The sequence below is a fragment of the Cygnus olor genome, chromosome 6 (genome assembly GCF_009769625.2).
Source record: "Cygnus olor isolate bCygOlo1 chromosome 6, bCygOlo1.pri.v2, whole genome shotgun sequence".
NCBI lineage: Eukaryota > Metazoa > Chordata > Aves > Anseriformes > Anatidae > Cygnus > Cygnus olor.
Window position 1 is genome coordinate 2,284,424 of NC_049174.1, and position 19,857 is coordinate 2,304,280.

Genomic DNA, 19,857 nt, shown 5'->3' on the forward strand with positions numbered 1-19,857 from the left:
AAAGAGGGCTATCAAAGATTAATAAAAAGAGAGAGAAGAGGGAGACAGAGGGAGGAAACTCTGCTAGAAACTCTCTATCATAACTCCAACTAAACCGGAGAGTACAATTCACTTATTTGCAGTCCAGCATGCACTATACTATAAACCCCAGGGCAACAATACAAACATATCAGAAGGGAGAGAGAAAAATCAGGCATTTTGAGAATGTGGAGAATAAAGTCTGTGAAAAATAAAATGGGGAATGAGTTGAATAAAGAAGAACACAAGAAGAGAAAAAAAAAGTAAAAATATAAGAAAAAAGTCTCTTGGCTATTTTTATCCCATTTGAACCCTGGTTATTTTTTAATCTGAAAGGCAAGTCACATAATGAAAAGAAGTGTCAATGGAAAACCAGGATTTTTCTGGAAAAAGCATTAGGTGGAAGGAAAACCTGATTTCTCAGAAAAAGCAAACAAACTGGTCACACCAAGGAAAAAGCCTTTATCACAGAAGGAGCAGTCAAGACTGTGAAACCAACTCATTTTGTGTTTTCAAATGATGTTGGAAACTCTCCAGGTCATATTAAATTACCATGCATATGCAGGGGATTGTTTATGCCTCCTAATCTTTAGCTATTGACTAATGTCCTCTACAACCCCCTATGCTTAGTGTCAAAGAGTATGATAACAGCTTAGTGTTAAACAGTATGACAGTTCATACTACCCATTTACCCAGGAACTGGATGGCGTTTAGGAGCTAAGGTGTAAGGCAAGCAATGAATATTGAGTACTTGTTTTCACAGTGGGGGTGTTACAGCAATCCCCACACCAACAAAGCTTTAATCTTACAAATTCTTGAATATGCCTTGTTTGGTCTACTTGAGTAGAAGGCCATATTGTCTCATCTAGATGGAGACTTTCAGCCACAACAAAACAAAACACCACAATTATGCTATTGAAACACTGCATTTCTATCAGGTTGCTTGTTTGCTCTGGTTAAAATTTTACTGATGTGAGTAGTCTTTGGGAGCACAGTAATCTGTGTCAGCAGGCAGCAGGTGGAAGAGTAGGAGAAGATGGTGAGGAAAACAAGACTGCATAAAAACAATCGCAAAACACTGTAGGAAGACAGAGCAATCTGATACCTAACTCTTTGTTTTTTTCATGGATAATTATTTATGGTTTAAAAGCATGGAGGGAAAACTTTGAGTTGCAACAAGCAGATCAAAACTCACATCTCACAGTGCCTGTAAAAGCGCCAACGTGCCAAGACTCCAGCTGCACCAGGGTCCCGGACAGACTGGGGGAGTGTCGGCAGCACTTAGCACTCAGCTGCTATGCTCTATGCCATGCCAAGGTGGAGCGGTTGTGCACTAAATATGAAATCTCTGTATTTCACATTACCACAAATAGGAATAGAGCAGTTTCATGGGAGAGGAAATAGGTGGCAAGAGAAACAAAACACGCAAAAAGCTCTGCATATTTCATGGCATCTCATTTTCAGTGCAAGTCCCAGTACATAATGGTCTGATGTATCTTCTTATTGAGACTTTGGCTGTAACATCACAGAGTACAAGATTCTGGGCTGTTTTTTTCACACGAAGCAATCACTTTCTCTAGGGCTTGATCTTCGCAAGCAGATAAAGGCCTTGATCCTGCAGAATCTCGTGTGTAAGCTCTCGCTGTTGGTATGCACCAGCAGCAGGAATTTGCGGTCTGTGTGCCTGCAACACTGCATGATTCTTGCCCATTTTCCCCTTTTACTCCAGCCCAGCTGAGGTCTACTGGTTGTCTGACCCTTTGGGGTCAGAGACTCTGCATCTCCTATCACTGCAATTTTTCTAGTAAAATAGATGGGCAGTATTTTAAATGCCGTGCAGCACCTGTCTGTGTAGCCTGCCCTAAACACTGTTTGTGGGTGTATATAGGACAAGCCAGCGAATACCTTAGTTAGACATGTTTATCAGTAGGGAGATCAGCCCCCTTAATAATGCTGACATTTTTGGGCAGAGGTTGCAAATCTCCATCCTTGTAGCTTTGCTTCATTTTCAGTGTATCTTGTAACTTACTACAGATGAAGCCTATGCCATGCTATTTGTTGTTCATCACTGGGAGTTCTTTTAATGACCAAGAAAAGGATGGCTTCTCCCTCCTCCAAACGTGTTAATAGAGAGCTGATCTGTGTAAACAGGACAGATGTGTCCTCTTGCTTAAATGAGCATTGGATTGTATTCTGAAAGGAGGACTAAGCAAATCTCAGACAGCAGACTGTTTAGGCATATTTCTTTGTTTGCTGTTGAGCTTGCCTGCAAATTGCTGGAAAATCTGGACTGTGCAGTTCAACTGTCATAACTGTGCAGATTGAAGACATTTTGGTGAGTCATCGACTTGATTAGTGAATATGTTCAGCTTGTTTTCCTCTAATATCATGCTAATTTATTGCTGAAGCATCATATTTGATTGTTTTATGTGTCAATAATTAAAAACAGTGATTTGAATATAAGACTCAGTGGTGCAATTATAAAACTGTATTAGTAGCTGGGGAAAATATAAATATAGTGCAGCACAATGGAGTTAACGGGTTATTAATTAAAAAAAAAAATGCTCTCAAGTCTGTCATTCAGTTGTCCGAAACATGATGAACAACAAATCAAAACAATTGTCACTCATAATTATGTTACTATCAAATTAAATTAAAATCTTAAACAAATTTCTTCTCAGCATGGCGATTCTGAAAGCTTTGAAAAATGCAGTATTTCAGCATTCCTGTTGATGTTTGGCTTCTACTTCATTTTAGAGAACAACCAAAAACTGAACTATAAACCACTATCAACTTTGTGTTCCAAGAAACAGCTGTTTCTAAGTTTTTCTAAGTAGGTATAATTACATTAATGACCAGTCATCAGTTAAATAACTAAATAGGCTAACTCTGAATACACTGAGATTTCACTCCTTGTATTTTGAATCTGCAGATAAATCACTTGGCACTCTCATTCTACAAGGTAACAAATATTAACCCTAGTTTCTATAGAGTAAGTCATGTTCCTAGTCTCTTCTGAGCCTGCACTGAATCTACACCCACTGTGGTATTAGACGTCACACTGCTACAGGCCAAATATTAGGGCATGAAACATTTTCTGGTGTATTTTGGATATAATACAATAGGAAGATTCTACCTGCTGATAAATATCTATTAAAACGGCAATAGTACTGTTTACTTTTAGTCTGGGTTTTTCATTGTTCCTAAACTTTTATCGATTTTTTTTCTTTCTTTCCACAAATATATTCACACCACAATGCTCATCTGGAAGGGAGTGTTTGTTATTTAGGCTGCTTGTGATCACCAACTAATTATAAAACCTTAGTCATCCAGCTAGGGAAGAGAAATAATATCTCACAAGCTAGACATCCAAATACACACTGTGCTCAACACGTAGACAAAGCCAACACTTTCTAAAGGGGTACAGGCTGGACTAGGCCTAAAGTATGCTTTGTACACCTGCGGAAGACGCATAAACCATAAACATCAGATTTGCTATGGGACTATTCTTCAAAAGAGACCCTTCAATCCATCCCACTTCCCTCAGACCAAAGTTCTCTGTTGTCCAATAGCTGCTGCTTGTGCAGCTTTTGTCTGGAAGGCAAGTTTGGGGCAAGAAAGGCATCTGCAAGGGCATGGATTCCATGGCACACTTTGCAAACGTAAAGATGCTAATGCCATTGACCTAAAAATGCCTAGTGTGGAAGGCTGAAGAAATATTTCGAAAAGGGGTACTAATGTCATGAGAGCAGAAATGACATTGAAATCCAATATGAATATATCCGTATTGTAAATGTGGCTTTTATGTTCAGGTATTTAAACAATGTGAGTTTGATGTCATGCTGCCTTGTAAAGATCTCAGTTCACCCAAAATTTCACTTACGTGCTATTATAATTTTAGCTCTAAGGTGTCTAGAAATATTTTGGAAAATTACATGTAAATACCCTTGAGATTTTTACTCCTCAAAACAAAGTAGTTTGCAAAACAGATTCTCAGTTTTGGAAGTGTTAATGGGGTCTTTTATAAAGGAAACATTTATTTCTGTTTTATATGTGATAACAACGAAATATAAATTGAGCAGGTGTGATACAGCATAGAGAAAAGCCCTGATTTGACAACCTTAAATAGTTTCAATCAACAGGAGCATTCAGTGTATTGCAGAATGAACTAATGCTTCCTAGAACAAGTATTGGTGGATAACAGCTCACAAATTTGGAGTGACACATCTCCACTCTGATTATAATTGCCACCAGCTACCTCTGCAAAGTGAAGATCATGTGCTTATGTGTTTACACACCTGCTAAAAAAAAGCAAACAACAATCTCTTGCTAGTGTTGTTCTTATTCAACTGCACAGCTGATACTCTTGTTTAACTAAGGAAGGCAAAATAATCATAATTATTTAATGATTAGAAATGGGATATAGTGTAAGGATAATAGTAAGGATATTGCACATGTAGACATTTTCTAATATGGAATAACTTAAAAATAGAAGTGAACAAAATAGGCAGACGTTATATGAAATGTTGTGTAGTTACCTCTGGAGTGGCTCTCTATCTCCAATTACATACATGGTATATTTTTTTGTAGATTAATTCTCTGTTTGATGTATGGTGTCTAGGTTGATAACACCTTTTACAATGAATAAACTAAGCTCAGAGAGCTGTGATCTCCTGCTCACCTTACAAATACAAGAATTCCAGGAATCTTTATTGCTGAGCTAGCATTTGTTAGTAGAAGCACATTATTATCAACAATATTAATTCTATGTTCAGAATTAAAACCTATTTTTTATGATGAGCTGAAATAGAGTTCAGTATGTTCCTTCATATCATTAATAACTTTTCATTTTAACAGTAAAAAAAGTTTTCATTTTTGCAATGAGTTTGCAATGAGTTTGCAATGAGAATTTGCTTTGTGTTGAACTTGAAAAAAACCCCTGAATATTCTGAAATTAACCACACACACAAAAAAGAGAGGAAGTAGTTGTATCCTCGAAATGCTCCATTGCTTTGTGTCCTCAGGATTGGACATGGTCTCTCCTTTTTAACTTTCTGTGGCATATTGTGACATAAACTAAAATACATTGTTTTAAAAAGATTAAAACAATGGTTGTTCAAAAAATCAAAACATGTACTCTTGTAATGTCAAAATATTGTCATTCAAGAATGTCAAGAGGCTTATAGGTGTCCTGAGCAAAGATTCAAGAAAGCGGTTCACAGGCGGTGACTAGTTTGAATAAAAAGCATGGAGAATTCAGTTGCTCTACCCAACATGACTGATCAGTAGCCTGATCCAAAGGCCATGCAATCTACCTGGAAAGCTTGCCATGGCTGAATATATAGCAAATTAGTTGGATAATGGTAGTTTATTTTGTATGCTCTGGGAAACAAAACAAGAGCAAATAAATAATCATTTTATCTCAATAAACCTAGCAATAAATCTATTAACTTCTCTTTAAAAGTATACCAATGATCTTGAAAGTTCAAAGACAATCTTCTGTAAATTGTATAAACATTACTCATCCCAAGGTATTGCGTAGCTGAAATGTTGGGTCTTGCCTCAGCAACCGTGTATCTAGAGATATCCCTTTTGTTACTGTTTGTTCTTTCGACAGAAATAATTTGTTTTATATTAAGTTCTAGCAAATTGCCCTGCAATCTTTGCTGTAGGATGAGTTCTTCCAAATTACATGTGCATGTAGGTTTGGAAAGGTTTACAATGATTGATGTGCTACATTGTTTGTGCATCAATAAGCTGAGATTGCTACATGTGATTGTTTTATAACAATTATTGCAGATATTTTAAGGACAGCTTTTCTTGCTTTTGTGAAATCTGCGCTGCAAAAAGAAGCAGCAGACTTTTGAAAAGACCTTATGATTATGACTAAATAATCTTTTCGGAGATATTTACATTTCAGCTTGCACCTGTTTCTTTCAGGAGAAATTAGTCTTTCTAAAGTTGCACATTGCACATTTTTTGTTTGTTTGTTTTCCTTTCCCAGTCTCCAGTCTCACATTTGTATTTGCACCCCAGTTTCAGGGAAGGGGTTACCTGGAGTAGAGGATCCACACAGACTTTCTCGCTCTGTCTACCCTCAGATGATGCTCTCCTGGCTTTCATATGGAATCACTCTCTTTCAGCTCCTAGTCATGTCCTGCCAGAAATATTTAGCATGCACTTTTGTATCCTTTCTTCCAGGATACTTACTCACTTCTCACAAAACTGTCACACCTATCTCAAATGAAAATATATGCCCTTAGGAGTAGGACTGTCTCCAGAGGGAGTGAGCCCAGATTTTCAAAAACTGAGTCATTCCCATGCTGGTTCTGGCCACAGGATGTCAAGCTTGCTTTAGCATTGCACCAGACTTCACTGAAAAGGCTTCTTTAACCTATTTGTGTTTTATTCACTTGACAGCTTAAAAGGAAAAGACTCTGTGTGCTCCATTTCTATGGATTCTTACAGACATAATATTGTCTATGTGGTCGCCTTCAGGGGGTCCTGGGCAGCCCTGGCCCAGACGCTGGTGGCCTCTCAGTTCACCTGGAAACCAAATCCGCACTCTAATCTGATTGCTCAAAATCAGAGGTAGGTCGAAAGCCTTATAAATAAAATTCTGCCTGAGCTTCAGAGGGAAAAATGTCCAGTGAAAACAGTGGAGGCAGGATTAAACCTGAATTTTTGCCCATTCTGAAAACAAAACCAGCACCTGTGTGGCTGGTCAACAGACTATCCCCTCATTTTGAGTGACATCGATTTTCTGCTGTGTGTGCATACAAAACTTGCATCTCTTGAGTAAGGAAGTGAGCATCATATTTATTTTATGCTTAGAGGGCAAGCCAACCTGCTGGCTCCTGAAGATGTACATTACATTTATTCCTTCCTGTAGGAATTGATGAAACTTCGGGAAATATGATAAATGATATGGAGTGATTTATGAATGCCCATCACAGTTAGTCATTTCGCTCATTGAGGAGGTTCCTAGGGCTTATAAAGGCTGTATTTGCAGGTTCATTGCCTACTATATATGAACAATAAAAGTCCTGTTTCATGCTGGAAAAATGGCTTGATAAAAAAATAAAAAAAAATAAAAGAAATGTCATAAGGAACACTTATAAACAACTTCAGTGTTAAGCTGTGATCTGATAATGGCCACTCAGAAAAGAGAAACTGCCATGCTGGAGAGAGAATAGTCCTTCAGAGAAGAGCACTGATATACAATAAAAACCAGTGCTCATATTGTGGGTTGGAAACTTTCTGTTTCACCCTTCTTGCTATAAAGCTTAATCCTTCAGTCTCTGATCTCTCACACTTGGAGTCAGTGGGAGCTTTTTGATCATATGGTTAAACAGATCACAGGACTTTGCTGGAACTAATCTTTGGCTCTGTGTGTCAAATTAGGCACACACATATGTGAAGGAGTGACAAGAGCCCAGAGCCTGCCTGAATTAAAACATTTAACTTTGAATCATGGAGGAGGACTGCTCATGCATATTTGCTTTCACGAAAAGACGAATGACTTTTGTAAACTTGATAACTACTTTCATTCCTGGGTAGGCATTCAGGGATTGTAGTCATATTTGCAGTACTATATGTGCCCCAACAAATCCAGCCACCCTCACTTCCACACAAAGCATTTAAAAATTGTTTTCTAGACACATAAGTCAAATATACATACCCAAAGGAACGTCCCAGATTTTCTTCTGCTGTTTGGCAGAAATGTTGGCATCCCTTCTCTTTTTTTTACTGTGACTCTAAAACCTTTTCTAAGAGTTACCACCTACCTGTGATCAGGCATGCAGATTTCCATTGCTTATCCTCATGTAGAAGTACATTTCTGAATTGTCTAATTTACTAATTTCTAAACAAGATATACTAAAAGCCCAGACTATTGGTGCCTTCATTTGTATTTAGATTGCAGACTTTATCACAAACAAATATTGGAAATAGTAAAATGGTAAAAAAGACAATATTCTTCTACCTGTCATGCTTGCTTCCTTCCCTTTGACATAGTAGGGCATCGCAGTCTGAGCTCCCATGAGGTTGTCTAGGCAGCATATCTGCATAAAATATTGTCCTGATTAACTTTGCAAAGGAAAATAGGACTTCCTGAGATACTATTCCCTTTTTTGTCATGGAGCTTTGGGCACTGTGTTCTTATTCTTTGAAACATGAAGTTGCATAAAGGCAAATTTAGAAAGTAGTTCTGCATTTTGAATTTCCTCTTGATCTAACATCCACTGGGAGATGAAGCACATTTTTTAATTGTTTGGTATTCATTTAAGGAGGGATCTGGCAGCTTTGGAAGGATTTACCATTCACAGTACACATCCCCACAGTGCTGTTCAAGGGAGGGGCAGGCCAGGAGGATGAGTGACACCTTGCTGCTTCTGTGCCTCTTCTTAAGCAAGTCGTGGCACTTCTGATACCTAAGAGGCTGACTCACATATAGCCTTTGCACCTACCTGGTTCTGCTAAATTATGTTATTTTTAACCTGTTTAGGCAATTAATTGTTGTCCAAAGAATGTTATATAAATGCCTACTGATTTCATTGCTGTCCTAGTTCCTTTAATGAACTGATTTTGAAATAAGTTTCTTGAGTTTCATTGTAGTTAATAAAAATTACTTTAATAGCTAGATCTTACATCCTACCATATAGGTTTCTCAGTCCTAGGATCCATTAGAATAAGTAGAAATTGATATAATGGATATTCATAAAAGCTTACTTTGATTAAAACATTGTGTGAAATTGAGATACACTGTGAGTAAGATCAAATCAGATAAAACCCACCAATAACTGACTTTTTCTGTCATCAGACTTTGACTCCAGGTCTCTGCTTTTGCTCCAAACCCTATGCTGTGAGTAGGGCACTAAGTCAATGAGGCTTAGAAAGGATTTTTTAGATGAAAAAGTCATCTTTAATTTCAGTTATAGTGCCTATTGATCCTCAGAACAAATATTAACTCCTCTAGAGATGCCATAGCTTTACGAGCAGAAAAGCTCTTCTAAAGTACATTATATACTAACATAGTCCTTAATAAGATAGTATGAAAAGTTAAATATGAACATCGGCAGAGATCCAGACTCTGGTGTTCACAGCAGATCTATATGTTTTTAATTTTGGTGGCATTTATGGTTAAACGCTATATGGTCTTTAATGTTCCATGAGTTTAAAGACTGGCCACTTGAGGGCAAGGAGAGCTGTGAATTTTGAAGCTGTGTGGTAAGGTCTCTGTGCCTCTACAGCCTGGAAAGAACCTAAATACATTCTTGGTCCATGTTGGGGCTTAGGAAGCCCTACAAAGCAGGGATCTCTTCCAGGAGTCATACAGCTATCAGAATCCTGATTTTGTTGATATCAGGTTTACTATAATATTCCTGTTGATATTACTATATAATGCTGAACCTGTCTGCGGCTTCCTCAAAAAGGACCTTCTTGTATGCAGGACTATGCCAAAATTCACCAGAACAAATTTGTTATGCCTGTATTTTTAACACTTTCTTCTTCAATTTTGAGGGTTCTTAATCTTTAAATGAAGAGGTATTTCTCTTATTGTTGCTGAGCAAGAGTGGGCATTATTGTGATCTGTGTATTGTAAATTATTGAACATCAGGAGGTGAAACCTAGTTTCTGTGTTAAGAAAAATAGTTTCTGAGATACCACAACTGCAGGTTGTCTTGTGCATTGCAGCCATGTACAACTGACTGTTGTACTGGCCCTTTTCTTTTAACCTCTCCTCTCTTGTGATTTGTGATCTCTGACCACAAGGTCACTAGAGCTGAAATTTTGACCTCGTTCAGATAGATAACAGTACAGAAGAAGTTGTCACGTTCTCATTCACTCTCTCATACAAGCAGGGGATGCTATTATTGTTATTTCTTTACAATTTCCCGTATTTTAAATAAATGTGTTCTATGCTGTCAGATGCAGACTCTATTTTTATAGAGTAAAATATAATCAAAGCTGCTGTAACCGAAAAACACAGGGGCAAGCCAACTTTGTAGTAGAGGCAAATCAAAGATATAGCTGCTTTGTGAGTAGATGCCACCTGGTGAGGTTTCTCATGCAAAAGAATTATTAAATTTAAAATTTTAAAAAAATTTAAATTTAAATTATTGAATTAAGATGGAATTATTGAATTGCTTTTCAAACAGTAATATTGTATTGGTCTGAAAAGAAGGCCTAGGTTTAGAGTGTCTACAAGAAGTTTCAACCTTAATTTATATATAGCATGCAGCAAAAAGTAACTAAAAATATAGCCTCGGTGTGTAAGTTGACATTGTTTCACTGATGCCAACAGATCTCTGCTACTTTGCTTTGGTCCAGAATTAGAAGTCTGTTTATATACCCAAAAGAAAGGAAAAAAAAAACCACAAAGTTTACCATATTCACAGTGTAAGTGGGGATGGGGGAACAGCATCAGCTGCAAAGCCTTTTAACTTTCCCCTCTGTTTGTCATATATATCAAGACATGCTGATGTGCTCATTCTGGGATTTTGCCGTGTATGCCATGTACCCAATGGTGTGCACACCATGCACGCTGTGCTGCATACACTATGATACATACAGCACATAGGCTGGTCTTTGTGTGCTACGGTACACACAGCACATACATGCAGGTAAACAGGACATCTTGAACCCGTAGCCTGGCCCCTGCCTGGGGGTACACCTGGTTGGACAGGGAAGACCGGGGTGAGGCTATAGTTTGCTTTCATTCATGCTTCTTACCAGCTAATAACAAGGTGTTGGAAAAGCCCCTTGGGAGGACTGCTGCCGTGATGGTGTTCTTCAATTATTCATGTCCATGCTAGGCAATCTGATGTGTTCTCAGGGAAAATGCTTCTGAACAGCAGCAAAGCGTCTGTCTTAGGGATTTCTGGAAAACAAACAAACAAGCAAATAAACATAAAAATAATAATAAAAAAAAACACAAGCAGCCCCCAACCCCTTCAGGATTAGATTGCTTTATTACACTCATCAACGTCCTTAAAATTACATCATCGCTTACCTCGCATTTAGTAAAATCAGTCCTACAGAGCTTGTTTCATTTGGGGCTCTGCATCTCAAGGCAATTATTTGCCAATTTTTAATCTTAAAAAGTAAATGTAAGCACTTGTACTGTAATATCACGGCTTGCTCTTTTACTTTCCAAAGTCCTGAATTCTTAGTGACATGTCACAAGATCTGCAATCCTACAAAGTTCATATCAGAGGTCCAAACTGCATGCACATGGGCAGAATGGAGTTAAAACTGTGTGTTTGTGACTTACAGGCTATGTACATTTTCTGTCAAGGGCAGTGAAAGATGAAGCTGATTTAATCAAGAAGGATTCTTCATGGCTGCTAACTAGAGCATTTCTGGATTCACTGCATAAAACCACCGTGGGGTCAATGAAGGCCATTTCTAGCTCTCATTTATGCAAAATGCATTTTTTTTAATCATTGTATAACTTACATAAGAGGATCAAGCATAACTTGGGCATCTGTCAGGAATGGCAGCAACACCAAGCTCCGCCTCTACAGACTTTCTATTATTACCCATCACTTTTATTTGAGAAGCCAAATAAAGCCCTTTATGTACAGGCAGGAATGTGGGTGCACCCTGCACTCTGAAGGGTTTGCATTCCAAATATATGACTGACAAAGGATGGAAGAAAGAAATATGATGTCCATATTTCCTAGCTCAGAAATTGAGGCACAGAAAGGTAGGAATATGTAGGTAAGGACACTGGGCAGAATTCGGCAGAGTTGGGTGGAGGGACCTGATGCTGAGAGTTCTGATGCAAAAAGCTATGCAATCAGGCAATATAAACACTGTTTATTTATACTGTTTTCTGAAATGGCCTGGAAAAAGACTCTCATCCTAATACCTTGTCTTAGTCTAACAGAAGACACTTTCCTTCTCTTCTCTCATATTTTTAGAGCACTAGGCTACCAATCATCCTATACAGGAAATGTGTTGTCCTCCCAGAAGAGAGAAAAAAAATGTACAAGATGCAGTGAAGAGTTTCTTTTTTAAAAAAAACTTCTAATAGGAAATTAAATAATTAGACTTGGATTTAGAAGAATGTAATGTTTATGTGCTCTTGCTAATGGCAAGATGCCATGCCTGTTACCTTTATCTCATGTTGATAATTCCACTGAGATAAATTTTATGGAGACAAAAATCTACGAATTGGGTCCTGTTTAAAAAAGAGCTAGGGCTTTAAGTATGGCAGAAAAATAGCCCCAAGTCACAGGCCTGTGCTGTGCTGTCAGATGACCTCAGGGGATTTATCTGTCTTTCCACAACTGCAATTTGACTGCGTCTAAGTGTACACTGAAGGGACACCTTAGTGTTCCTGACCTCTCCTGTGAGCTGGCAGTAATGGTTAAAGGACTGTGCGGGGAACCTCCTCAAGGAGCCAATGTTGAAAACTATCCGGTAATTATTTGTCCAGTTATTTTTTCAGCCAGACCACCTTCACTTGTCAGACAGCCGCAGCTTTCTCCATTATCACAGTGTTGCTCTATAGGTAGGGCAGCAAGTGGCAGGATAGGGTTTCCCTCTCAGTAGCAACCCGTACTTGAACAAGATTAAACTTATCATGACGACACAGCCAAAAGCTCCACATCTTACACACAGGCAGTACCCAGCACACTGCAGGTACTAACACTGAATAAGTATTAATATGGAGATGACGGAGGTGTTTTTCAGCAGGGGTTCCGGGAGGAGTACTCCTCAGCTGATTTTGCAGCCCAGTAATGTTCAGAGAAGCCTACAGACACTGGAATGGCTATGGACTTTGTCTGTGTTCCCCATGAGCATGGTGTCAAGAGATTTTGTGAAGAGCACAGGATCCTCACCATCCATTATGGGCAGATCAGAGGAGATCTGAGTCATCTTAGTCACTAGTCTAACCAGCAGGATGTTTTCCTTCATGTAGGACGACAATAAGCAGAACGATATATTTTTCCTGTATATTTTTCCCAACTTCTGTTACAGAATTTTTATCTGTTGTCATTAAATAGGGAACCATCCATCAGGCAAATGTGAAACTTCTCAAAATACCATAAAAGCCAGAAGAAAAAAGGCATAGGAAGATATATAAAACTGTTTGTTTAATTTTTCTTTATGTCCAAAGCGACTAATTGATTTTAAGTGATGTTTTATAGAAATAGTTGATATCCAAAGCAAAACCCGCATGAAACAAATTTCAGCACAGATGGTATTTTGTTTGCAATTAAAAAAGTGGCATATAGTAAATGAGAAGTAGAGAAGATTTCAAATCTAATCCAGTAAGCCTTGAAAGACGGTTGTAAAAAAAAAACCAACTTGTTCAGAAATTAGAAAGCTGGCTTCTGGTAGAAATAACACAAAACCTGTCCTTAAATGTTTAAATCTGCCAAAATGAACTAAGGAAACAGGGTAGGTGTGGGACTGAACCTTACAGAAGTGAAAGTGGATAGTGGGTTATTTTCTGAGCATCAGAAGTAACCACATAGTCTGTATGTAGTCATATTCCTCTTGTTTTCTGTGTTTTGGAATGTTCCTCTTGAGGAACAATATGGAAATGGTGACGATGTTGATTTTCTGGGTAAAGGAAAGGGCCCAGGCTGCTTTTGGATCATGGAATAAAACATTTTCATGTGGTACACCCTGCTCCCTTCAAGTAATAATTCTGAATTAATATTCTATTTATAGTTTCTCCTATTCATAAACTCATAAATATGAAACCAAGCACCAAAATAATAAAGGACCAATATGTAAGTGCAAATATGCTATATATAGAAGAGGACATAAAAATGAAGAGCAGTACAGAATTAGAAATGAAGACTGTAATAGTTAAACAGGTACAACTGGAGAATCTGCACAGACAGAACACTGTTACTGCTGTCTCTCGAGCAGAGAGGCTGGGTAGGATTGGTTTTCACAAAACGTCCTGGGCTAACAGTAATACCGAAGGCTGAAGGTCTACAAGGCTCAAGGGGAAGACTGGGCACATTGTTGGAGGGGAAATCCAGAGGATGTGACTAAGTGCAAAGAAACCATGCACAGCTCCTGAAGTCCCTGAGCTATGGATGATTGGCAGCTGAGGGACTATTAGAGTAGTGTCAGGCTTCTTGCCATAGTCTTCAGCTCTCCCCCAGCCATCTGCATTTAGCCACTGCTGGAAAGAGGTTACTGGATTAGACAGATCTTTGATCTGACCCAGTCCACATATTCTCTTGTTCAGTGACAGGAAAGGAGCATTGTGAAAGCGCTTAACAGCAACATCATGGTTAGCCAAAAAGTTTGGTGTCCTGAGAGATGGGCAAGGTTGAAGTTTCACAGAAATGGGTGGATTTCTGCAAGTGATCAAGAAATAGACTGAATATTCAATAAACTAAAAAATTTACCTTTCTTTAATAAGTACAAGTATGTTCAGTTTGGGGCTTGCTAGGTATCTACTTCGCATGTGATTGAAAGGCTTAGATTTTGATGGAGAGAAAATAATTCATGTTCATTGACTCCAGCTTTAACAATGATATTCTATCATAATATATTCACATTTTCTACTGAGTCTCCATTAACACTCTTTCTTTTACCTATTCTGCTGCTGCTGAGGGATATATTATTTTCTGCAAGACTTTGACAGGCACAGACAAGCATCTGCAATGGGAAATCCTTCACTTCTTGTTATCTGTAGTTTTGTTAACTCTTCTAAACTAAATCTCAGGGCAGACTGAGATTCACATTTTATTCTTATTCCATATGGATTCTGCAATGAAACAACAATTAACATAGTGTCTGAAAGGCTGAGGTTACTGGTCTCAAGAAGACAGCATTTGTTTTGGTTTCAGGATCATTTACAACTTAAATGATAATGGAATCTGACATCTAATGTAATTATTCTCCAAATAAATAATTAAACTGAGAGAGAAAAGCAGGGCAATTTTAACTATTTATAGCAGGTGTCCTGAAAGACACTAATGGCAATGATTTTTTTCTTTAAGAAAATGGAGTTCACAAGATCTCTACAAGATACTATAAAGGATGAAGAGAGACAGCAGGGGGGTTCCCTGTGCTTTCAAGTAGAAGTGGCAATCAGTGCCACCCATTTCATTAAGGACTAGAGATCACTACTGAACAACCAATTTTACCTAATGTAACACTAGCCTCCTTTTGTATGTATTCAGTGAAAAGGAACATGTCTGTTTGTGAGTTACTTTGCTAAATTTCTGAGCCTAAAGCTCCGTGCTGTACTATATACCGCTGTACCAGTAAGTAGGGGGGACAGCATGAAGTATTTCCGTTTACATCTGAGGCAGTTACTCAGGGATCTCTCCATGGCCACTGGTTATCTAGTTGGTATCACAGGTAGAAGTCAGGATATGATACGTCTGAAGAAATGTAAGCATCCATTTTATGTTAAGATAGCACTCACTAGGTCTCCACTGAATAGAAAAGAAGGCCAAGATGAGGACCTTAGATGTAGATACATACACTGGAGGTGCTGCAAGGTGTAATATTTGCATTTCTACCTTATTAAATCAAAAGAAAAAAAAAGTCTCTGTCTCTGGGAAAGGGAATTTTTCTCTGTAATGGACAGTAAGTTGGTGCCCTGAAGGCTGGTTAGAGTCTGATAAGAGTAAAGCCTCCATCATTAGGATCTTTAAGTTTTGTTGTCTTTCAGTACCGCAGGGAACTTCAGAGCAAGTCTGGTCACCTTTCATTTCTTAACTTTTTTAGGCAAACCATCACTTGATAATTACTGTCAAGCAGAACGTGAGAACGTTTAGTAAAACCAGTGCCCTCTTGTTTAATCATGAATACTTTGCTAAGAGTTCCTTCTGAATTACAGCATCTCAGCTTTCAAATTAAATCTGACATCTAACCTAGCATTTGAGACACTCAATACATAACTTTCTCTAGAGAGAAACTGTCTGTTCAGTTACACTGCTGCTGCACCAGCGGTGACCTACCAGGAGAAGGAAAACTCCTTGGCAGATAGCCACCTTGCAAAGCTGCCTTTTATAGCGGTTGAAAACCGGAAAGTTGTTGATCCTGGGAAATGGTTTCAATCTGCTCTTAAAAATTATAAGAGCTGGCAGCGTGGCTCAAAGCCCTCCTCAGCACCTACAGAGATCCCTCAGTATCTCCTGGACATCGGAGTGAGTGGTGGAAGCGTAACAACCAGTCATAGTCCAGACAATCCACCTTTGTGCAAGAGTCCAGCCCACTAACTTGTGCATCATCAGAGGTATCGCCTGTGCGCATTGCACTGCTGTGGACCTGTCTGCAGCTTCAAAGGCAATTTGTGCTAAGGGAAAGATGGGGAATAAGCCCTTTGGGTTCCCCAAACATTTCAACTTTCATAGCAAAATTTATACAGTGAGAACACTCAGGAAGCCCTGGCAAAATGTTTACTGCAACATGCTGTTGGGAGTTCTGCATGTATTTTTAAGGTGCTGGTGAAGGCTGGAGTCAAAGGGAGGGTTGCTGCCTACAGATCACACTGCGGCACTTACCCCAGCAGCGAGCTCATGGTTAGAAGACCAGAATTTGTTAGGACGGCAAACATGCTGCACATGGCAGGTACAAAATGAGGACGATAATGTGGGGACTCCCATGTGCACAGGGCCTGCCTGGCCTCGGATTCAAAGTTTTGCAAGTTGCTGAAAGGCTCAATTTGCTTTTGAGGAAGCACTGTAGAAAGCAGCAGTCATGCAGATAGGCAGAGCTTTGCATTTCCAGTCTTTTTCCCTCTTGCAGATGATTTATAAGCACTTTAACCGTTAGGGGTCAGTTATTACTCCCACCTTAATTCCTTTCCAGGTAAGATCATAGTTCTGGGGTAGCAGTTTTCTCCTTCGACTTATTTTATCAGAACTGGTCTGTTAATTAGAGCCAGGGTTTGGCTCCCTTTACTGTGAAATATAATTCTGTTATCAGTGCAACCACATTCTGCCCTAGGTGATTTCCACTTTGGCTTTAATCCTCTTTTCTTTTTTTTTTTCTTTTTTTTTTTTTTTTTTTTTTTTTAATCCCATGAAATGAAGAGTATTTCCTTACTTGGGTAAGCAGGATAGCCCTTTGGTCTAAATAGAGTTCTTTCATTTTGAGATTTCTGATATGCTAAACCTCTGAAAGTTTGATAAAAGGTAACTTTGAGGCTTTTAATTAATTATGTACAAAAAGTTGACAGTACTCTACTGGGAGGTGTTCCTAATAATCCATGCATGTAATATAGTGGGAACATTGTTTATAAATATAAATGAATTGGAAGGTTTGTAACCTTGGAACAAAAGAAGATGAAAAATCAAATCACGGCTGGCAACCTCACAATTAAATGTTCTAAGATTAAATGACCTACTTGAAAGCTACAATTTTATCTTTGTTTTCCAGTAAGTAGAGGAAAAATAATCCTTGTAACAGCTCCTTAAAGCACTTACTGAGAGAGAAGCAAGGAAATATTGTTTTTAATATTTCATATCTCCCACAAATGAAAAGACACACTTCTATGGTTCAGTCTAGCTGGAAAACGCTTAGCTCATATTGGGCTGACAGGGAGGGGAGAAAAGGGGAAAGGGAAAGAAGATGTCAGCAGACCAGATATAAAGCAGTGGCGAAAGGAAATTGAAAGTCAGAGGTAAGCAAAAGAGAAGGGGGTCACAGCTGCGAAAGATGTAAAAGTAAGGCTGTCTCAAGGGAAAGGGTTAAGAATATTAACAAAACAAAATGAATCCAAAGGAATGAAGGAAAGACTAATCCACAGATTCAATTCACTTCTGTCACTGCAGCACTTGGAGGACTCGGAATCCTATTACCATTGGCTGGCATGGATTAAAGAACCACACCTTAGCACCACCAATATTTCACCTTATTTCCTTATGCTTAGCCGCAGCAGAATGGGCACCTTCTGGGAAATGTACGGCGCATCGGCAGCATGGGACCAGGTCACTTACAACCACCAGTTTGCAGCTACTTCTTCAGCTCTAATCTGCTGGCATCATTAAAGGCAGCATCTCCAACCTGAAAATCACACTTCTGTCTATTCTCATTAAACTTAAAAGGTAGCACCTCAAGACTGCTGAAGTCAAAAAATAGGGAAAAATCTCCTTTCTAGTTTCCTTCTGTCACTGCCCGACTGTTTCAATGAAGGGCTCAACTTCTTCGCAAGGTTACTGCTGTAATAAAGGTCAATACATGGCATGAAGTACCTCAAGAGCACTGCAGGGAGAGAATTTGACGAAGTGAACCATGCTTCTCTCCCTGCTGCCCTTTGCAGTGAGGAAGTAACCACTTGCTGTGGCTCTGCACCAGCAGCAAACACGTGCTGGGCTGCTGTGAGCTAGCTGCCAGCTGGGTGAGGGGCATCTCCACCCCTTGCTGCACAGTGCTGCCTTCTTTCCTGGAAAACCCTTATGAAACTTTTCATCTTGTAAAGAGGTGTTAATTTTACAAGTCAGCCAGCTCCCCTTAGGCCTTTCTATTCTTCTTTGTGACAGCCCTAAAGCTTGAGAGCCTCAGGATTACTTCTAAACACTAATTTCCATAGAAAATCATTTCAGAAAGCCCTGTGAAGTTTTTTTTTTTTTTTTTTTTTTTTCTTTTTCTGCCTAGAGAACAAAATACCCAAATAACACACTGCCTCCTTCCCTCTTCACTACCACCTGCAGCACACCTGATAGGATTTCAGTAACCAAACACTCCCAGGAGCCACTCTGCGGTGTTTGTTGCCACTGACCAATGGACCAGCAGAACTGGGAAAACACCTCTCTGTTTTGCAAGAACACTGAAGAAAGAGTGAAAAATGACATTGCTAACACTTTCAGCTTTGTTTCCAGTATTTCGGGCAGAACTGCTCATTTAATAAATATCTGATGTTATATTTGATTTCAGATGCGATGTTCTGGTTGGGATCCATCTCCTCATTTCCATTTGAGTCACAGTAACATGCAAAGCGCCAGAGATGCGCAGCGGGCTGAGAGCGGCAGGCGCCGGGTTAATCTCCAGCACGGTGTGGTTCCTCGCGCTGCTCCACTGGTTGCTCCCGAGAGATTTTTAGTGGGGTGGGCATTGCGGCTAACACTTCAGGGCTATGGAGAAATATCTAGGGACAGTGGGCCTTGAAGCTCTTTATGTTTATTTAACAGCTGGCTGTTATTTGATTTATTTATCTATTTTAAAAATGCAAATGTTTGACAAAAAGTGCCTTGTTAGAGATTTCTGCTTTGGAAACCCAGAAAGAAATGTGTGGGGGCTGTTTCATGACTGTATTTTTAACCTTCACACAGAAAAACTGAGAGGCAAATTTGCACTTCAAACTATAGCTGGAACCAAACCACCCACATACAGAGATAATAAAACATCAAAAGGCCCGTGAAATATGCTGGCACATGTATATATGTTTAAAAAGTGCACAAAATGAAGAAACCAGGAACATGCAACTAAAGTTCTTTTCTAGCTGGGGTATTAGTTATAATAAGCAAGGCATGCAATTTCTGTAGTATTTACCCCACGCTCAGCTGACGTGATATGGTAAAAATGAATGTTTTTTGTAGTATTCAGATTGCTGAACATAAGCATATCTTCTAATAGGAACAGGAACATTAAACGAGACAAACATTACCCAGCTCATTAATTGTATTTGGCCTGAAAATTGTTGTGTTTTGCTCTGGGGAATATATTGAGATTGAAGCGCAAGTTCCAAAAGTGCCTAATGCAAGCATCAGTACTGCTCACCATCTAAAGGCTCAGCTCTGCTGCTTAGACACAGCAGAAGCTTTTGGTCAACTTCTGTTTCAGCAGCTTTGCTGCAGAATTGAGCCTCTGCAAACAAAGCCCTCTCCTTTTGGCATGGTAGCACCT

The 19,857-nt window shown here is 39.0% G+C and overlaps 1 long non-coding RNA gene across 1 annotated transcript in view; it reads right to left on the bottom strand.

Annotated features, from left to right (window-relative positions):
* The window catches only part of LOC121072351, a 51,795-nt gene extending 40,945 nt beyond the window's left edge, over positions 1 to 10,850 (bottom strand). Inside the window, exon 1 of the long non-coding RNA XR_005821146.1 lies at positions 10,753 to 10,850. This is a non-coding gene — a long non-coding RNA (uncharacterized LOC121072351). The remainder of the gene's footprint in view (positions 1 to 10,752) is intronic.
* Positions 10,851 to 19,857: the final 9,007 nt, after the last annotated feature.